The sequence below is a fragment of the Aythya marila genome, assembly GCF_965140915.1.
Source record: "Aythya marila genome assembly, chromosome: 4".
Taxonomy (NCBI): domain Eukaryota; kingdom Metazoa; phylum Chordata; class Aves; order Anseriformes; family Anatidae; genus Aythya; species Aythya marila.
In genome coordinates, this window is record NC_139045.1 from 16,423,144 (window position 1) to 16,440,278 (window position 17,135).

Consider the following 17,135-nt stretch of genomic DNA (forward strand, 5'->3'; position numbering starts at 1 on the left):
ACAACCTCACTTCCTGAGGCGGCTTCCGCCTCCGGGCCGCGCCGGCTGCTGCTGGTACTGCTGCTGCTGCTGCTGCTGCTGCTGGCGGTGCTGCTGCTGCTGCTGCTGCTCGGAGGGCGCCCGCCGCGCGGTGAGTGGGGCCGCCCCGCCCTCGCCCCTCCCTCCCCTCCCCTCGGCGGCGGCGCGCGCGGGGGCCGTTGGCGAGGCGGGAAGGGGCCGCCTGAGGAGAAAAGCGCAGTGGGGCGGGGGGGGGGGGGGGGGGTCGGGGGGATGGCGAGGATTTCGGGCGGCCGGGGCTCAGCCAACGCTGCCCGCCCCGGCACGGGGATGTTCTCGGCAGGGTCACGGCGAGCCCCTGACTCGAGGCTGGAGGTCCGCGTGTGAGCGGAGAGGGTAGTGGTGCGTTCCCCCTGACGCGAGTGGAAAAAAAAAAAAGAAGCTGGAAAGGGGCTGGCAGGGAGCGCAGTGATAGGTTTAGATGAGGCGTCATGAAGGAATTTTTCACTCAGAGGGTGGTGAGGCACCGGCACGGGCTGCCCAGAGAAGCTGGGGGTGCCCCATCCCTGGAGGTGCTCAAAGCCAGGCTGGATGGGGCTTTGGGCAGCCTGGCCTGGGGGGGGGTCCCTGCCATGGCAGGGAGGTGGAACTACATGATCTTTAAGGCCCCTCCCAACCCAACCCATCTGTGGTCCTGTGAAGTGCATCTATTGAAGTTCTGTCCCAGCAGCTCTGCACCCTGTCTTATTGATGGTGTTACATTCCAGTTTTACAGTATGCGTGGGACAGAAGGTGCAGTCAGGGCGTAACTTTTAATATTTTACCTCAGAGATGTCTGCATTGACGTTTACCTGTTAGTTCACAACGTTGCAGGCAGCACAGAGACAATAGGTTTTTGTATGTGCCAATTTACAGTAGCCAGGCTTGGAGGCGTACACAAGAACATAATCTCAGTCTTTGCTTATTCTCAATTATTAGATATCTTGGATGGGGAAAGCTTATGACCTCTAAAAAAAATTGTGCTAAAGTTATATTTAGTCATGTTTGTTCTCAAGAACGCTGTACAGAGGCAAATATTTCTAGCTTACCCAATACTCTTAAAAAAAGCTATTACAGTATGTAGATTTAATGGTGTCTGATTGCACAAGGCATGTGAGGGAAGGCTTTCAGATCAGTTAAAACTTAGCATCTGTAAGGTAGCGTAAAAAAGCATTAGCAAGTAGCTGTCAGGTAAATCTCGGATGTTCTTGAGAATCTGACCGCTTTGTTGCTCCCGTGGGAGCTGCTGAACAGTCAGATCTTTGTAAAGGCAGTCTTCAAGCAGAGCTACAACCATGACTCTATAATCTTATGTGAAAATTATAGTCTTCTGTTAAGTGGTGGAAGAGTCAGCTCTGTGCTCCTCGCTGAAATGTGGCTGGCTAGGTTTTGCACTCAGTGTTGCGAAGAGGATCAAAGCTTTTCAGATAGAGCTTCGTAAATCCAGTGACAAGGCTCAAGAGGGTCTTAGGTTTGTATAAATGATGAGCGCAGCTGTGTTTAAGGCTGAAGACATTGCAGACTCTGCAACCTGCGGGCTTTGTACTGAAATACCTTCCACCATGCCACAAACACTTTGAGTTTCAATCCGGTCTGTGTTATGTGCCCGGATAGTAGGAACTGGCCTGTGCCAGTCGGGACCAGTTGAGAGCACAGCCTGTAGCAGCTGCTGCGGTAACTCCTGGCCCTAGCAGTTAGAAATTTCAGCAGTGTGGTGCTCAGGTGCTGCTGAGGATGCCCTCAAACTTCTCTTCTGAAACTGGCAGACTGGTTGCGAGTCCCTCAGAGGAAGCTCGTGCTGCACCACTTGTCCTACCGACAGCAGCAAAAGCTCTGAAAACCAGGAGGAGATCCGGGTGCCCTTGTCTGAGGATGGTTTGCAGGGAAGCTTCTTCAGCACAGTGCAGAATTATTCATTGAGAATATTCAAACCTGTGATGAATCTTTCCGTAATTTTGTTTTGCATATATGATTAAGCGGTGTTGGCCAAAAGCCTGGTGACAGCACAGGGCTCTGGAATGTTTCCCTGTTGCTTGAGCAGTTTATTCATGTTAGCTTACTTCCGTGAGCATAATCACTCCTTTTAAAGTCCTCCCAAACTCAGGAGTGCCGCCACTATTGGGCAAGCTGAAATTATACACGCTGCAGAGAGAAGGGTGGGTATGTTGCCACTCAACCTCTCCTTCAGAGGAAGTGAAAAGATTTTGCCCCAGCCCTAATTTCTACATTAAAGAAGTTGAAAATTGTCAGTACGTGCCTTCTGCAGTGAGGAAGGAGCATCTTGCTGGACAACGTGTCATTAATGCTATGATGTCTTTGGCCTGTTATGCCCGAAGAGCACAACAAGTGCTTGGAGGAGGCTTGCTGACAGAGTGCACTCTTCAGTCACAAGTGCTTAACTCAGAATCGGAAGCAGGGATCAAAAGGCATTCCCTCTTTCCTCCAAATGCTTGAGCTGTGTTTTAGTCACGGTGAGGAACCCGGGTGATGTGACCTAGTTTATTAACACGGCCACGCAAACAAAAACGCAGCACTTGATCTTGTCCTCGAGACAGGGCCACCGCCGCAGAGCAGAAGGTTTCTGTGCCTCAGGCCCCTGAGAATGGAGGTAAGATCCTTTACTTCGCAGCCCCGTTTCTGTTGTGGCATGAATTGAGGGATGAGGAGCAAGCTTCTTGGAGCCTACCAAGCTCCATCCAAAACTGGTCTCACCAAAGGCAGTGGGACTCCATTTTGGCTCAGGGACAGATGCTGAATGCGACTAGAGATACTGGCGGAGCATTGTAACCACTGGCACAACACCCCAGAGCTGGTGCAAATGTCCAGTGAGAAACCTGATGCTGGGGAGTGGAAATCGGTGCTGCTTTTTCTGCAACAAAAGGTAAGGGAGAAGAAGCAGTCCTGCTAAGAGCAAAAGGCTTGACTTGCCTAAATAACCTTTTTTTTTTCAACTCTGAAACAAACAGAAAAACGTCGATAAAACATGTCAGTGCTCGGTCATCTCCATGAATTCTGTGTTTACATGGAAAGGGCGACGAACCATTTTAAGAATGGAAGCGCTTTGCCTGATATTTTTTTTGCAAGGAATGTGCAGCTTTGGGCGTTACTTTAATAAAAATAATTCCTGGTCTTTTTATGGAATACCTAAACTCTGGGCGTTACTTTAATAAAAATAACCCCGAACTCCAAGATTAACAGAATTGCTAAAAGGAGTTAGTGCTCAATAAGAAAAAACAAACTGAATTTGGAATTTCTGAACCAAGCCCTCGAAAGCAATTTGTGGCAGAACTCCAGAAAGAGGGGGGAAAAAAAAATGAACTCATTTTATACAATAGCTATATGCTTTTATTCTTAGTTATAACTAGACACTTTGAAAAGAGATTCTCCCCTCACAGGGGCCTAGGAGTGAGATGTTTGTGGAGAACGGGGTTTAATTTTAATCTAACTGTAACATGGATTGAAAATCCTCAGAGGGGCTGCTCAAATTCGGGATTTGCTGAAAGTGGAGTCAGAGAAAACGCTGTCCGTGTGTACACATGAATGAAAACTTCTTCGTCCTTCGGTTTCCATCAGGCTGCCAGACTCGCACATGCTGTATCTGGTTTTAGATACCTATGATGTGTAAAAGGCACTGCTGGATCTATTGCTTTCTGCTGAGAGAGACCCCAGTTAGGACAAGATTACAGAAACATTTGTTTTTATAACAGAAGAGAAAGAGTATTTTGAAAAGACTCGGCCAGCAGGAGGGCTGTATCACTTTCCAAAATATCCTCCGGATCATCCCGAAAACACAGCTTGTAACATGCTTTTGACTGACGGCGTAGGGTGTGAAGCATAAATTCCTGGGTAGGAAAGATGGCTGTTGGTTGTGCAACAGGAGCCTCCATGTGATCTCGTTATTTATGGCGCTTCTCTCAGATGTCTTTCTGTGAATAGCACAGCTGCTACGAACCTGACCGGGAGTGGAGTGCCCGCTGTATTTCAGCCGCTCCGTTTTACTGCTGCTCAGACCGCACTCCCGTGAGCAGTGTCACAACCAACTTCGGTGGTGACCCCGGCTGTAGAAACGCAACTCGGGGAACCCTTCTGCTGACTGCTGCAGAGCTGGAAGGAAGAAAGGGAGAAAATGGTCATCCAGAGCTTTGGCTGGTGGGCGTTAGGGAGCAATAGTCGAAGGCATCCAATTTCTTTATACTGTAACATCAGAGAAAGGGCGGAGTGATAGCAGAGGAAAAAGACTCGCTTTTTCTTTGCACAGGGAAGCTGAGAGGGTGGAGGCAGAGGCTCAGGCTTTTCCAGTCTTATCTCTTCTTTGTGATCATCTCACTAAATGGCAGCAACCGTTGTTTATAGGAACTTTCCCTCCCTTTGGTGACGAACTGTGGCTTGCCTTGTGCTTGGTGTGTGGCAGAGCCATCGCTACCTAGATCCAAATCTACGGTCAGATAAGGCTTGGAATAACTGGTGTTCGTAGCACAGCTAAATAACTGAGTTCACATGATCTGTAAGTGGCCAGCAGATTTTTTTTCGTAGGCAAAGTATGTACTGCTTGTATTGCACATTTATTTAAAGCTATTATTAGCGCAACAGATTGAGAATTCCAGCAGCCAAAAATACCTTTGTTGAGTCCATTAAAAGATTTCCTTACCAAAACTGTGCTTTTGTATCTGACAAACAGAAAGTATCACAACTTTTTCGCTTGAAACTCAGTGACGACCCGAAGCAGTAAAAGTATTTATTGCACTTCAGGCCTCTGCGATTGCTTTTGCCAGTGCTGATGGGAGAATAGTTCTCTGTCATTACTGTCTTCTCTTCCAACCTCAGCAAATCCTGACATGCCAAATGCAAACCGCTGATCAGAGGTCCTGGAGAAGCCAGTGTGGCTGTGCTCTGAAACTTGTGGCTTGGACTGCAGCTTGAGTGGGTTGCCTAAGAGCATCGTGGAAGTACTCAGCTCAGCCTTTACAGATGTGAGCTGGAAGAACGGGAAGGCATTCGCTCTAGAAAGGAAGTATTAAGATCAGCACTCGGGAGCAGAGTCTAGCAGTGCTGTGTGCCTGTTAAACATCACGGGGGAGTCACTGAGGGTGTGCCGCGGAGCAATTTAGCTGCTGTTGTGGGGCCTGTGATTTCGTTGGCTCCTGTCAGTAGATGGTAGACCTGTAGAGAGGAAAAAGCTGCACGGGGCGGCTTTATTCAATGAGCTGACAGTTGCCAAACGGTGCCTGTACCAGTGCTGTTAGCAGTGTTTTGATCATTAAAGAGCTCCATCTGCTTACAGACCTCACCCTCACGTTAAGGCTAGGACAGGAGTTTCCTCCTGACCGGTTCCTTGCCTGAAGATCCCGCTAAAGAGGGATGAAAAGGTGTAATTTGCTTTTTGTTTGAGGCAAAGAACTATCCTCTAGCCCTAATTCGCCAGTTCCAAACCCATAATCAAAACACTTGTGGTAAAACAGTGTGGTGTTTCTCAGAGGTGCCATAAAAACTCTTTCATCTCTTCGGAGGGCTGTGAGATACTCCTGTGAGATATCATCCAGACCTCCTCTTTCTCTCCTGAGGACTTAGGGGTTAGCAACATGTGGTCAGGCACCCGAAGTTCTAGCTCCAGGAGCTGGGAGAGGAAAAAGCCCACATTACTGAGAGGAGGACTGTGTTTTGGGGGGCCACAACCTCGAGGCTGCTTTAACATTCTCTCCTCTCCCTCTGCTGCTTGTATGTGTTGCTATCATTTTTGTTTTCACCAAACTTCTGTTGAGTGAAGGTGTGGCTTTATACCTTGATGCCTCTTGCAGGAATGGCAGTGACTAATGGCCCTGGGGCTGTAGTGAGTACTTGGCGTAATAATCCCAATATAATCCCCAGGAGCGCATCCTCAGCTCGTCCCTAAGGAGTGACCCAGGCTGAAGTTAGTGCACAGAGCAACCCGCAGCCCTCAGGAACGCTGTTCAAGGGCAGGATGGGATGGGTTTTGCTCAGGCAGACACCGAGTTCTTTATTCAGGCATGGGGATGGGAGGGGAGCTCTGTGCTCAGAGGGAGAGGTTCCTGCTCGACCTTGGGAAGCCCGGGATGGCGTGCTGCTTCTCTGTTCTTTTAGAACTGAATTTCTCAACATTTCGGGGGGGTTCAGAGAGCACAGCACTGGGCGAAACGGTTTGCTTCTAAGGGTGGCAGATCTTAGGTGGAAAAAGTCAAAATGGAGAGTTTGTAAGCTGGTAGGGGCTTGTGAAATTCAGATGGAGCTGCAGATCCAGCAGATCTGAGAAACCCTGCTTATAGAAATCTCGCTGGCTAACTAATGAAGTTGCTAAATTGCAGCTTAAAGGCCCTCAGATCGTGTTCCTACTCTCTACCAGAAAGCAGCATGGCACGGGTAGCTTTGTGCTGCGAGCCAGCTGGAGCCCCAGGAAGGGGCAGAGGTGGTTAACAGTTCCCATAGTGCAAGAACAAAGGGATGTTAAATGAAATAGAAAATCAGTACATTTGAAACCGTGTGCAATTATGCCACATGATATTATTGAGGCCAAAAGTTTAGTCAGATCCCAAGCAGACCTGGACATTTATATATATGATGACAATAGCCAGAGTTGCGGTAAATAGGATTAAAAATAAATTAGGGATATAAACCTTCATGCTAATTGATGAGGTCAGGAAGGAATTTCCCCTCTGGGTGAATCGCACCATTGTTCACTCCCGGGAGCTGCTCCACCTTCCGAAGCATCTGGTCCTGATCACGATCACGGTAGGCACAGCTCTCAGGCAGCCGGACCAGAACCTGACCTGTCCTGCCTGGGCAGGATTTTCTTGAAAAGGATTGAGAGGCATTTTTTTTTTTTTCTTTTTTTTTTTTTTCTCTCTCTCTCTGAGGCCGCCTATACTGCAGCGTATATCTGCTTTTCCAGCTTCTCCTTGGTGAAAGGTGACACTTGTTGACTGCGTGCCTTTAAGGAAGCCCCAGAGGACTGCTTGCCAACACATTGGCCACAGCCCGTGGAAAAGGAAGCTAGTATGAGCACCTAAGGCATCACTGTACTGCCCCGTAGATAAAAGGTAGCTCTGAGCTAGTGCTGGTGGGTTTTCTGGCAGCTTCCTCAGTTTTGGTGGCACGGGGCTTTTGTAGGAGAGGAGCACCTCTGAAATCTCTGTCCTTTTCCATCAGACGTGGTTAAAATTGGCCTAGCAACATACGTGACCGTGCACTGGAAAGTTGACGTGGTTATTTAAGTGGTGTTTCCTGGGGAAACAAGGAAAACTACCAGTCCTGCAAGCAAGTTGTTGTGGAATATTTCTCCCCTCAAAGAAATTAAGTACATGAACAGTTACACCAAATCCTCAAGGCGTGTGTGCCTTTAAAGCATGTGCTGTTCTATCTAAAGATGTTCCCCAAGGTACAAGGGGAAAGCTTCCTTGCCAAAATATAGTAATTGAATTAATAGCTCGGGAGGTTTCTGTGTTTTGTTATCGAGCTACAAAATTCCCCTGCCGGTGTTGGCTGCTCTGAAGATCAAAGTTAGAAGCCCCAGCCTGCTGCTATGTTGTCTCTTCAAAAGAAAACCGAAAAATTCCTTGGTTGTTTCAGGCATCCAGGTGACAGCCGCCGTCAGATCTTTGTGCCATGGAGGTTCAGCTACAAATATTAATCCTTTCCTGCAGTTCTCTGCACGTAGCAGTGAGCAGCGGGGATGTCTTGTAATCTCTATTGTGCAGATGTTGAGTGTAGACACCTGATAAATGAGTGAGGATGCCGATAATTAATTGAATTAATTGTCACCAGATCGTTGCTGGTGCTCAGAAATGATACGGAGCTGTGACGATTACGAAACAGTGAAATCATGGTTTCTGTTTCTTGTATACAGGGATCATTATGGTAAAAAACTGAGGATCACTGGGGTGGAAAATAATTGGCCGGTTATCTGGGAATGTTCTGGGTGTCCTGCTGACAGGACGCGTGTGGCTGCCTCTGCTTTTGTACTCTAAGCTCTTAAACCTGCGGTGGCTGCCTTTTCTGAGTAGGGAATAGCGTGTTTGGGGACAGCAGCCGTCGTCACCGAGGCACGGGCTTTCAGAGCTGTTTGCTTCGTAAGCACTTTTGAGGGAAAGGACTTCTTGAAGAGGTCAGAAATGAGGGAACGCGTATTTTGCTTTGACATACAATCCCTGCGCAGCGCATGCACTGCTGCCCAGTTACTTAACAGCTATTGTTCCTGCAGTACCCGGAGCGCTGGCAGAGGGTTTCTCGCTTTGGCCGTCCAAGGCTAAGTTATCTTCTCTGCTGTAACGTGCAAGAACTGCAGCCAAGCCTCTCGGTGCAGGGACAGGACTGTCCCTGCAGCTGTCCCTCCTTGCTAGCAGGACAGCAGCCTCGCTTCGTGGAGAGGAGTTGACACAGGGCAGCGCTGTCCTTCCGAGCAAAGTGTGCTGGTGTACAGAGAGTGCTGCTTCAAGGGCTCCTGCAGAAGGGAGGAGGATTTCGGATGGGAGGTGGAATTCTGAGTATTTGAGATGGGAGCTGATAAGGGGTGGGCTCTGCTCTGCTCTGCCTCTGCTCGGAGGAGATTTTGGTGCTCGTACTTACTTAGAGACGGCCTTAACCCTAACAGGGAGGGATAAAATGGCTTCTGTCTCACAGGGAGCTGGCTCGCAGCCTGGATTTGCTGCCTGCTTCTTTCTCCTGCACCCCTTGGTCAGTGCTCGGGTAAGATCCTGAGGCAGGCAGAGGGCTTGGGCTGCTCACGCTGGGTGCAGGCCAGCCGTGTGGCCATGCTGCCCCTGAGCCATGCCGCGGCTGTTTTGTCGTTAGGCACCCAGCAGCACTGCTCTTGGCTTTGGGCCCTCTTGATCCCAGGCTCTGGGCGACAGAAGGTCTGTTGAAATGAAGCATTATTTCCCCATTATGCCAAGGAAATAGGTAGGTGGGGAAGCCCCCTCCACCCCACCCTGCAGCTTGAGGATGTGATTTTGGGGACAAAGGCTGAAAATAGCTTAGGCCTCGATCGCCTTGTAGTGAGAGTGCTGCAATGCAGAGGAAGCGCCTCCTCTGCTAGCTGCAAAGTGTGTGAAAATGCACACATCCTGTGGATGTTGTATGGCTTTGGGAGCACTGGGGAAAAGAAAAAAGAGGCTGGCATCCTCACTTTTCATCTCACCTGTGGGCTAGACCTCTGCTTACTTGTGCAAACAGGTCCTTTGTAAAGATAACTGGCGCTGTTCTCGGTACAGGTAGGTCAGTAGGTAGGTCAGCAGCTTCTTACAATGGAGCTGGCTGCTGCAGACGAGTTCAACAGGCTTGGCACCCAAAGAGGCTTCCCACGGTATGTAAGGCTAGCTAGCATGGGATTGCTTCTGCTCATCCTGCTAGGAACCGAGGCATGGATGAGGAGGTTTCATGATTAGGATGAGATTTCATGATGATGATGAGGTTTCATGATGAGGAGGTATCATCGGTTACTTACCCCAGATGTGCCACTAGGTGCTCACGCACCTAGTTTGGTGAAACTTTTGTGAAAGGAAGTCTATTTCCTAAAAGGAACTTGAATGAAAGTTGGGATTTTATTAAAGACACAGAGGCATATTACTATTCATCTTTCCTTGCTTCATCCCTGTGATGTTTCCTGTTTTGCTTCTTGAGATACAGGTGTCATGATGAGGAGCTTCTCAGAAACAGAAGTGGATGATGATGAGTGGAGATGAAGAAATCATACATTTAAGAAGTTGGCTCAAGTTTCCGTTACAGGCATGGAAAGTTTCTGAGACCAAGCCATGTGAGAAGAACATGAGTAAAGAAGAGGGAGATGTAGACCCAGACTAGAAGGGATTGCAGGATTTGAGAGGACGCTGCACAAACATCACGTAGTTTGCTTGCTTATTCATTCACCTGCACCCCTGGATTGTAATACCTTGCTTGCCTATCTGTTTGGAAGTTGAAAAATCCCCTCACATCTGTGTCTTTAATATAATCATGGCTTCAAGCTTGTTTTAGGAAGTGTGTAACATCACTGTGGTTTTATTTGTGGATTAGATAGCTGCTGCTTTGTACTTGAATTCCATTTTGTTTTTTTTGTTGATACATATGTCGAGTAGGGAGAAGATCAGACCATAACAGTTACAAAATAGGAAATCAGGGGTTTTGCTTGCATTTAATAAACAGCCTTTTCCTAAAAACTGTGACAGGTGCATAGGTCAAAGGAAAAAAAAGATAGTGCTGACCTTCTGATTTGAGTAACCTTATAATATTGTTGTTAAGCTATCCTTAGATAACATAATCAGATATTAATCAGTTCAGTCTTTTTTTTTATTTGACTGTTGCTCTCAAAAACATTTCAGGCAGGTAAGATGTTTTGGCAGGGCTGTGGGGTGTTAAGTGCAGATTACGCTCTACTGAGTCAAGAGAGAGCTTTTACAGAGGTAGTTACTGGAAAATCTTGGCTGCTACTTGAAGTATATTCCAAGGAAATACTACCCATGCTATCCAGCAAGTTGTAATAAGTCTCTGATACAGAGTTATTAAGACTTTGATATTTATGTATTTAAATTTTAAACATTAAATATAATTTTCTATATTAAGCAGTGCTGCTGGTAGAAGCAAAGAGTATCTTTGTTTTTCTTATGAAGTCGTATCTGGCCTTTTATTCTTAATAAAAGGCTGTGGTTATTTTTGCATTCTGGCTGAATATTTGGCCTTTAAGAGTATATAATTACATGCAAGAGTAAAGCAGTTGTTAAAGGACTGTTTTTTTCTAATGAAAATAGTTTGAAATCATATAATTTTTGTTGCTTCAGAATAGATGTGATTAGTGTGTTGGAAACAGCTTTGCAGTGGATATAAAGGGAACAGTTGAGAGACAGTGGCTGAGAATGTGTCCAGCTATTTTTGTAGATGACTGTTATATTGTAACTCTGGGTTATTTTTCCAATCTCTTTACTTAGATATATCCATATAATCGAACAGCTAAATTACACTGAGATAAAAAAGCTGTCTGCACTTCGTAATTTTTCTATTTTAAAATAGGTGTTATTGTACTAATTGATAAGTAAACCACAATGACTGTGAGAAAATCCTGACCTATATTATTACTCTCATAGACAATTTAATATGGGATAGTACTGTTTGTATACTATAAAAATGTTTCCATGGATTTTTAGCTGCTGAAACTGAAATCAATAAACTTCAGTTACTGTTGTTGACCGGAACAAGCAAACCTGAACATTTTTCTTTTCTTTGCATTACCTCTGACTCTGCGTGCACGTAGTGTTTCCCCGGCATTCTGCCTTGCGTGGTGTGTGCCTTGCTCTGGTGGGGTGCGGGTTTCCGCGTGTTACTTGGGAAGGCTTTTCTGATGGAGAGCTGTGCCTTGGAGTTTGTGCCATGAAATTCTCCTTACATGTTCGAGTAAGTCCCAGGATTAGCAGATTAGCCAATGGGACCATTTATATATATATATATTTTTTTTAATTTCAGACACATTTGTCAGTAACTGATGATCATATTTTGAAGTAGTTACATAGTAGTCTCCTGCATACCCAAGCCTCATGTTAGATTAGCAGCCTATTATATAGGCTATATATATATTATATTATATATTCTAGAATCGAATGCGCTTGAGTGAAAAGTATGTTCTAAATTCTGGATTGCTTTGGAGAATGGAAAATGACTTTTGCTCAGTTGAGAAAACTTTAAAACTGAAAAGGATCATGTTTACTTTAAAACCTTGCTATGTCCAATTCAAAGGAAAAAATACTTGCAATATAACCCAAATGTGTTGTAATCCGTGTAGCCTCTTGTATTACATGAAGTGATTCAACTGAGTTCACATCTGCAGAAGAAAACAAGCAGTTTTCTTTTAAAGAAAACAAAAACTGAACTGCAGGAGGTAATTGGTTAAACACTTGAAGAAAGTGTTGATTGAAATATTAAGCCCTTTGTGGGAGTGAAGTATTCCACAGTTTCAGAGCAACTGTTTTCTTCACATCATTTTATTCATCGGTTTCAGTTCAATATGTAGTTAATTCAAGGCTGGGGAACTGACTGACAGTTGTAAAAATGGCATAATTAGTTTTCCCTTTTTAATTTCTGCGTAGAAGAGATACGAGAGGAAATGACTTTGACTGCTGAAGGTCTCAGTGACCAGAAACAACCAGTTATTTATTAATGATAGATTCTTTGTTAAATGTTTTAAAAGAAAAAATCTTTTATCTACCCTTTTTCTAAGCATTCGATGTTCTTTACAAGCTCATCCGCTTGCTCATTTATTTTGTGGATAATGGTGAATCATTTTTCCTTGCCAGTACCACAAAGGAAGCAGTGGTCCCTTCCAAATCCTACAAGAACTGTGCTTCATGCTTGCCCCTTTTCTCCAGAAGACCCTCTTCATTTGGTGTTGTCATCATACCTGCCCGCCATAGACCTCATTTTATTTATTTTTTATGTCCTTTTCTCCCTTGGGCACTTGCAGGGCTGTGCCAAGGTGCACATTCCTCCTGTTGGGCAGGCAGAGAGAAGTCCCAGTCCAAGCTGTGGTGAGTGCAGCAGAGTCCTAGCACGGCCAGCTCTGATTTTTACCCTTCCCCAGAAGGGCAGGGAGGAGGGGAAGGATCCTCCTAGGACCCCCTTTGCTGTTTCTGGCCTCTCTGCAGCATCCATGCTGTCTTTCTTCCTCTGATGAGCCATCGGGGTTCTGTAATGCATCACCAGCACAGCTTAGCTATAGATGCCTTTTTAAGAGGCTGAGGCACACTGACTGTTGGTGCTGTTAGCCGGTGCCGTGTACTCGGAGAAATATCTTCTATCTTAATGCCTTTCTCTTCTCGTTATAGCTGCTATGCCAGCAAGCAGAGAAATTCTAGCTGTTCGAGCTCTTGCCGGGGAGAATACACTCGCCAGTTCACTGGAGACAGCATGTCCCTGCCCCTGACTCTAGGAATGCTCCATGTGCTCCACCAGGACACGGGCACTGGAGCGCTGAAACACAGGCCCTGATGTTACCAGGGCTTGCTCCCAGGTTAGAAAAACACCAGATAAAACACGGACCCATCTCTCCACGAGCAGTCCTTCATCTGAGGGAGAGTCCTTGATGCAAGGTCTGTGACCAACCCGTTATATTAATCTGGCCTGTAGGCCAGCCTTTGGTGAGGTTTGCAGTGCTGGCTCTAGCACAGGAACTGCTATTGAGCTCTGGGGGGAAAGAGACCTGTTGGGTGCCAGGTGCTGTTCCTCGTGTGGTCAGGATGTGCTAGGCAGTGCGAGGGGGGAGCTGTCTCTGGTGGCAGAAGTCCCGTTTGTCGCTTGGTTCTGTCTCCAGACAATATCGGGCCCTGTGTGTGTCATCACCAGGTTCCTAGGGGTAATATTTGGCTCCTATTCCAACAAAATAAAGCCATGACCACAGATTTCAGTTGGTGTTTCCTTGGTGTTTCCACCTTTATATCTTTATTACCGCAGCACTCCTAGGAAAAAAAGGCAGAAGGTATTGTCCTGATCTACCGCATACCTCTGAGGGTCTCCATCCCTCCTCTCTATATTTATGTGGCTGTTTCTTTCCTCCTCCTGGCAGTCAGCTGACGCCTTTCAGCAGTGCCTGGTCTGTTATGCTGGACACGCTGATTTTGGAGGATGCCACTGCAGGCCAGCCAGGAGGGTTTGACGTGTTGGTAACTATTCACTTACTCCAGCTCCCTCTCAAGAGAGAGGGTCGCTGGTCAGGGGAGCCCCAGGGCTCTCTAGTAGCTCAGTGGGAAAGGACTTCACAGCAGCCACCTCCTGACACCCTACACGAAATGAGATCGGCAGGCAGTTTGGGGCTCGAGGTGTCACGTTTCCTTTATCTGAAAATTCCCATTGTTGATTTCTGGCAACTTCATTCTGGCTTTATACCAAGGGGATCTGCACAAAACTCTGAATTTGCAAAACGCTGACTGGGTTTCCAAATTGCCACGAGTATTTCGGAGGCAGTTGTGCTCTGCATCCAGTCAGCGAAGCTCCGTCGTTAGCTCAGAATAACGCTGCTGGAGTTGTCAGCAGCAGCCAGGGCGTTTGGGAGCACCTTGCCCACGTTGGATACTTCAGGGACGGGGCTGGGGAGGGGAGGTGGCTGGTAGAGCCCAGGGAGACTCCGAGCAGTGGATCGTCCATTCCCTGGTGCTCAGCGTGCACGTAGGAAGCCCAGGCCCTGGTGAATCAGCCAGAGCTGGGCCAACACAAGTCCTGTTCCCGGCATGAACGGGGGCAGTGCTTGAATCAGTGTTGGCCAAAGCCTTGCTTCTCCAGAATGGGTTTGCTGCCTTTGAACTCCTCCTGGCTCAGCTCAGGCTTGTGCTGTGGCAGGGGCTGGAGACAGCCTTGCTCCCCAGCCCACGCAGCATCCGGAGCCTCTGTCTTCTTCTGTGCCAGGCCTGGCCTCCAGCAGTTCCAGCTGTGGCTTCCTCCTTTCCATTTTCCCAGGGCTCGCTCACTCAAAAGACGAAGAGTGGCTCCTTGCGCATTCATGTAAGTACAGCAAGCTCACCCTGCCCCGTGGTAACAGATGTCTCCTCCTTGGGGTGGCCTGTCCACTCTGGGAGCCCAAGGGCCTGCTGGAAGAAAAGGTTTGTGGGACAGTGTGGCAGAGTTCAGAGCCATGAGAAAGCCCACCCCAATTTTTTGCTTCTTCAGGGTGGAGGTGTCAGTCCATCCCTGATGGCCAGCAGCTTTTTAATTTTTATATCTACAATATCAGGCTTTCCAGATGGTACCTGAGATTGTTTACCTCATGGTGAAATACAGAGACGACTCTTTCTGTTTGGAAATTATCCCAAGAGATAGCAATGTGTTGGAGCTTGCCACCCAACGTGCAAAAGCAGATGTGCAGGTGTTGATCAGAACAGGCTCGTTCCAGCTTGAGCAGTGCTTGTGGCTTTGCTCAGGAGTGTCTCTAGGTCTGATATCTGCCGAAGAGACGTTCAGAGCCACCCACCTTCACTTCTCCTTTGTGGCCATCCATTTGCTCTTCTGGCTTTGTAGACCAAGAGGAGATGCTGGTTCCCAGGAGGGCCAGGGTCACAAACACAAGGAAACCAGAAGTCCCTGGCTCCAACTGCATGTGGCTCCCCATTGCAGAGTGTCAGTAGGTATGCAAAAGACACCCCAAAAGCTCCCGGTGCTGGTCTGTAACCTTATTTCAGTCGGCAGAGTGTAAGTAGAACAATGTTGTCCAGCTTTTGGATGTTGTTATTACACTTCTGTTTCTGACCAAACACAGTTCACAGGTATTCAGAGTCCAATTCTTACAGTTTGTCATGCTAGAAAATCACAGTCAACCCCCATTATTTTCTGCTCAGGCCATATAAAATACCTATGATCGCTTAAATATGTAGCCTTCCCATCTGAATGGCAAAAAAAAAGCCAGTTTCATTCGATAGAACAGTGGCCTGAAGTTGCAAATTAATGTTCATTTAGTGGCTACTGATGAATGAGAAGCTGGGCATCTTTCAGGAAATAGCTGATGGGGAAAGGCAAAACAAAGGGTTTTTAAAATTGATTACTTTAATCAGCATGTCCTATTACTTTATTTAAAGCAGAATGTAAATCTGCCTACACTGGATTTGTTGAATCAAACAGGCATCTCTCAATTGTAGACTTTGCAGAGTAAATTACAATTGAACAGAAATTATAATATCTGATTGAGATTGTAACATATAATATTTGTCATTTCTACAAATATTTGTTTTGTTGGGAACCAAACTGGTGCCACCATTGCCAAAAGCCAATCCTCCTCATTCATTTTGTGGTCGTATAAATTTTCCTTTCCCTGTTTCTTTAGTGGTATCCCAAATTGTAACTTTTTTTAGCGGTCAACCGATCTTGGGTTGACTTTTCCCGTGCCTGAGGTCCACAGTGCTGATTTAGCAGAACAAAAACTTGAAAATTTTTTTTTTTTTTTCCTTTTCTGCTTATTATATCCTTTGCTTCTGCTCTGAAGTTTAGGTCAAGAAGAAACCACTGCTGTGGTCGGGCTGGCTCGTGGGAAGCGGCACCCAAATGGTTCCACTTTGTTGGCCACTCGGGTCCGAGATGGTTCCCACAGAGTGGGCTGGCAGCTTCTGGGTTGTGCAGGAGATGAAATAGCCCAGCCAAGGATGGATTACCCTCTGGAAAGCCTCTCTACCTGTATCTGCATGCTTCTAGATGCTCTGTGCTGGGTGAGCGGTAGTTTAAGGAGAGCTAGGGTGGGTCCAGAGCTTCTGAACGTTCACATTCAAGCTTTACCAAGCCAGACATCAACAGCATGTCGGCTATAAACAGAATGTGAAATAATATTTTGAGTTCTTTCATGAAGTTAAATAAGTGCTCCGTGTTTGTTTATTCACTTCCTTAAAACCCTGGAATCCAGACCTATAAATACAGGCTGACTTCATGTTTACAATGAGGTTTGCTCTCACTTGAATTGATTGGCACTGCTTGTTAAAAAATAGGATGTGGTTAGACCTGCAGGGGAAGGTGAATCTACTCATTATCAACATGTGAACATTTCCCTGTTGTGAACAAGGGAAAACCAGTGCCAGAGCACCAGCCTCTCTCACTTTCCTAAATCTGCTGAGCCTGTTCACCAGCTGCTACAGAACAACAAGTGGAGAGCCTACAGCCAGGCTTCGGAGATTGAGCTTTGCACAAAGTTATCCACTGTAGGGCAAACTTAATAGCAGGCAGGTGTTCACAGAATCGTTGGGGTTGGAAGGGACTTCCAGAGATCATTGGGTCCAACCCCCTGCCAGAGCAGGTTGCCCAGGTAGGCGTCTAGACGGGCCTTGAATATCTCCAGAGAAGGAGACTCCACAACCTCCCTTGGACGGCCTGTCCCAGTGCTCTGTCACCCTCACCGAGAAGAACGTGTTGGTGCGGAACTTCCTGGGCTCTATTTTGTGGCCATTGGTGACCTTTGGTAAACAGTCAGCATTTCTTAGAAAGAATCATGGCCTGATATTCATCATTCTTTTAATTATTTATTTATTTATTTTAAATTGGGGATTCTTAATGTCATTTCTGCATTAGAGATTTCTAGCTGGAGTTTTGCCCTAATTCTCAGTAGAAGATGATGTAGGTTTACTAATCCAGGCGAGTTTTCT

The 17,135-nt window shown here is 46.6% G+C and overlaps 1 protein-coding gene across 1 annotated transcript in view; it reads left to right on the forward strand.

The window, feature by feature from the left end:
- The first annotated feature begins 25 nt into the window (after positions 1-25).
- The window catches only part of SLC20A2 (solute carrier family 20 member 2), a 55,580-nt gene continuing 38,470 nt past the window's right edge, over positions 26-17,135 (forward strand). Inside the window, exon 1 of the mRNA XM_082759126.1 lies at positions 26-130. The gene's annotated coding sequence lies outside the window, so the exon portion shown is untranslated. The remainder of the gene's footprint in view (positions 131-17,135) is intronic.